Source organism: Pundamilia nyererei, unplaced genomic scaffold (assembly GCF_000239375.1).
Source record: "Pundamilia nyererei isolate P.nyererei 1_Seehausen unplaced genomic scaffold, PunNye1.0 scaffold01514, whole genome shotgun sequence".
NCBI classification, from domain to species: Eukaryota; Metazoa; Chordata; class Actinopteri; order Cichliformes; family Cichlidae; genus Pundamilia; species Pundamilia nyererei.
This window is the reverse complement of record NW_005188915.1, coordinates 6,294-10,528: the sequence shown is the minus strand read 5'-3', so window position 1 is coordinate 10,528 and position 4,235 is coordinate 6,294. Positions and strand designations below refer to the sequence as shown.

At 43.7% G+C, this 4,235-nt stretch overlaps 1 long non-coding RNA gene across 1 annotated transcript; it reads left to right on the top strand.

The window, feature by feature from the left end:
* Positions 1-11: 11 nt before the first annotated feature.
* On the top strand, positions 12-1,267 carry LOC106456040 (uncharacterized). The gene is made up of 3 exons (XR_001290212.1): positions 12-155; positions 848-952; positions 1,158-1,267. It is a non-coding gene; the product is annotated as an uncharacterized LOC106456040 (long non-coding RNA).
* Positions 1,268-4,235: the final 2,968 nt, after the last annotated feature.

Sequence of the window (4,235 nt, the reverse complement as noted above, 5' to 3'; positions counted from 1 at the left end):
TCAGATGAGTGTTGATCTGAATGTTTCATCATTCACACTTGAAGACTGGAGCAGATTTGACTGTGTGTTTCATCTCTCTGATGGTGAGGACGTCATCATCACCAGGCTGAATGAAACAGTGATCAGAACCAACAGAGGAGGAAAAAATACAAATGGTGAGAAAAGCTCATTTAGTTCATTTTGTTTCCTGTTACTGTGGATTGTCTGTAATCCCGTGTTTTGTCCTGTTTTTGTGTGATCTCAGGCAGAATAGCTGCTACTGTAGGAATAACTCATGGAGATCCTATTAAAGTTGGAGAAAAAAAATCAGTACTTGTATATAATAACTGTCTCTTTGATTTAAAATGTGCCCAGTGTTGGTGCTGCTAACAGCCATCCATTCATCCATTTACTTCTCCTTCTCCTTATCAGGGTGCTACAGTCCAAAGACATGCAGTTAGTGGGGTCAGGTTCATTGATGATTCTAACTTGCTCATAGGTGTGAATGTGAGTGTGAATGGCTGCTGTTAATATTCTTAAGAGAAAACTGTTTCGACCATAATCCTGACAGTGGTACTGGAACTTACATTTCAAAATGCAAGTGTTTCTAAATAATAAAACCCTTGCTTTTTATTTCTGGCCTTATAATTGAGGAGCTGAATACACAAAACTCCTGTCAAAGGGTTAAAAATTCAGCCACCTAATTTTACTGTGCCTGCTCTGCTTAACTGCAATATATCATGGTATCTGAGTGTCTTATAGTGTTACATGTATGATCACATCAGTAGATCTTGACATAGAAATTATGCTGTCTTCTTCTCACCAATATGTGATTTACATTTAAACTACATGATTTCTGACTGATCAGAGGAACCCTCAGACATGATGATCACCATCACTGCTGCAGTGGTTGTTTCAGTTGCTCTCGTCCTCGTTGCTGCTGTTTGTGGTGCTGTTTACAAGAAGAAGAAAGGTGAGAGATTCAGCTGAGCTGATGCTCTGATACAGACTGCAAAGCTGAATGTCTCTGGCATTCTTGAATATTTGTTTTTTCCTATTATTTCAGAAACAAATACTGAACAATGTAAGCAAAGTGTTTTTCATTGTCACTCTGATTTTCATTGATACTAAGCCAGTTCAAGATTAGTAGGACTAACAGTTTGTTTTGCACCCTACAGCTCGAGACAATGCCTGTGATCTCTCTACAAGACTGAATTCAGAGCCCTCATAGACAAACACAGCACATGATGGACAAATACAGACATCTTCACCTACATAATAAAAAGAGCAAAGGCAATTGTTGATCTTTTCTTTTTTTTCATAATGACAGGTATTTTCATTTCTGGTATTTTTGTATCCAGTATGTGATTATTCTGGGTTTTTTGTTTTGTTCTTTTTTTGTTTATTCGTCCCAAATATGGTACAATGACACTAGTTTGCTAGTATGGGACACCTATGGGTTATCAAAAACCTCTGCAACCAAATTAGCCAATAAAATATAAAACCTAACACATTTCAGAGAGATTTATATCCATTTGTGACACATTATCAATATTAACTAAAAAATAAAATTAAAGGGAAATGTTAAAATGATAAAAAGAATATTAGAATAGCAGTCAAAATACTAGTTACATCAGTTAACAGGGGAACTATTTCTGCATGGAAAATGGACTGAAAGGCAAACCAATAAACAAACATACACATACACACAGAAAAACAATTAAAACAACCACACAGTCAACATGAGCAGTGTGTTATGGTCTAAAGAACAGTTATGTCATATAGCTATAACACATTAGAGCCAGAAGGCACCTGACTAGTTAGCTGGTATTCTCTTAGCATCCTAACAAAGGTGGCACTCGTGAATAAAGTTACCTTGGTGTAAAAATTCAACTTTCAGACTACATGTTAATAGTGCTTATAATAAAAATGCATGTTAACATTGATCATGTGAACCACCTTCAGTTGGGATGCAGTGACGAGAACCTTAACAATACAGTTGCATTATTTATCCACCAGGTGGCTCCAACTCAAGCACATCAATGTTTTCACACCTTCATAAAACTTATAAGGAAGTTAGATCTAAATGTCTCTGAAATGTAATCATTTCAGACACCTTGTTGTTATGGATGTGAATCCAACCAATCGGGTCAATCAGGTTTTTTTCTCTCTCTTTCCCTCTATCTAGCCACCTGTTTATCAAGTAAAGCTGTGGGACACAAATAATCTTTTAAGTTTTGTTCGTTTCCCATTCATTCTGGAACTATAAACTGAATAAAAGTAGGCAAACTGCTTCAAGTATTTGTTTTCTTTTGTATACCAATTTGTATTTCACAGTTTATCATGGGGTTTCTTAATTAAAAGTATTCTACTTTTTGTCATTAGTAAAACTTCTGCAGGTGTCAAGTTGAGTAAGTCTAGTGTTTCACATTCTGTGTAAATGATGTGATTTGGATTGGATAACCGGAAGAGAATTCTTGGATAGATGAATGATCTGCTTTGGCTTATAACTGCAGACAAGCAAAGATAAACATCTTCATAGAAAAATACCCTGAGCATACACTTGAATTGTGAAAAGATAAATGGTAAATGGCCTGTATTTATATAGCGCTTTACTAGTCCCTATTGAATACACAACCCAAACTACAGCAGTCAAACTGAAGTAGTGTTTGTTAAAACAAGGAGCTGTAGGGAATCAGTCCAAGTTGAACATGCCTCAGATACTCAGAATGTAATCTCAACCAGGAAACATCTTTGGGCTGAACAGACACATAAAACTCTCTAACTCTTCTCCCACTTGTTCAGTTCTGTGCCAACTCTCTAAACATGATGAAGAAACTTATTGTTCTCCTCCTCCTCTGCCATGCTGCATCTGGAGGTAAGATCGTGATCTGCCTCCCTCTTCCCGCTCCCTGCCTTCTTCTTCCTGCTCCAACACACCCACACACAGAAGTAGGGCCTTGGGTTGCGGGTGTGTCACCAGCGTGCAGGGGAGGAATCCCCCCCCCTCTGTCCCCTTCTGGCCACCTGTGCCTCAATTTTATTCCACAACTTAGACATCCACATTACTCACACTCTCATAACACATACATATAGGGCCTTGAAGGTGGGCATGTTAACGGTGTCCAGTGGACGGTCTGTGTATTCAACCCCACCTCTGGCGCCGGTGCCCACCTCTCAATTTTAAATCCATGTAGACATTGAGGGCTCTCGGGAGGAGCTGTGCTAACACCTGCTGCTCTTTGGCAGCACCATGCTCTCCCGTGTTTTAAATGCACCTTAGAACAACACGCAGCAACACTACACATGAGCGAGAGGAGGGAGGTTTGGGGTCTTCACACACCCCTGTTCTCTGCTGGCCATCGGGGCGGGGGGGCTGGAAGGAGGTGTTGGCCGTCCGATTGGGATCCGGGATGCAGGGCCTCCCTGCTGCTGCGGAGCCTGGGGCGGTCTGCTTGCCTCCACCCCGGGGGAAAGGGTAACATCTCCTGGGTGTACGTGCCGTTTCCCCCTCCGGGGGCGAGGGTACCTGAACCCGGGGAATAGAGTTTGTTTGGGGAGTGTGATTGTGTGAACAGTGTCCATGTATGTCTATCCCTACGTTGGGTGAGTGCTGAGTATTTGTATATGTGTGCATGAGGGTTGGAATGCATGTTTGTGTCTGTGTTTATATGTCAGGTCGGGTCTTAGACTCCACCTCTCTGGGAACTCCCGGGCCCTCCAAAGGCCTATCTCCCCTCACCACACTCCCTGCCAGTAACTGACGCTCTCAGGGGTCGGTGCGTTGGTGGTTCTTGGTGTCCGGGGCTGGGCGCTCAGGTATGTACCAGCTCACTCCCGGTGACTACTTGGCGGGGCCTGGTGCCCGTTACCCGGTCAGGCCTCTTCCGGGGCAAAGGCGGCCCTCGGGCCTCGGGCCCTGTGGCTCGGTTCACTCTGGCACAGCTGGCTGCCGGCAGAGACGGCGGGCATGTCACTGCAGCCCCCTCTGGCTTCTGCTCCGTGGCTACTGGGTGACCCCTCATCTGGGGCTCTCCTCAACTCTTCCCAGGAGGGTGGCACGATGCCCCTCCGGTGGTCCTCCTTGGGCTCTCGCACTCTGGGGCCTCTGGATGTCTGGAGCCTGGATCTCCTCCATGCCTGCTTCATGCCCTGAGGGACGGGGCTATGGCTCTCTAGATCCTCTAGCAGACCATTACATGTGGAAACCTTTTGAATACAAGCGCGCTGATCCACACAGGTGTGCACACGGGTGT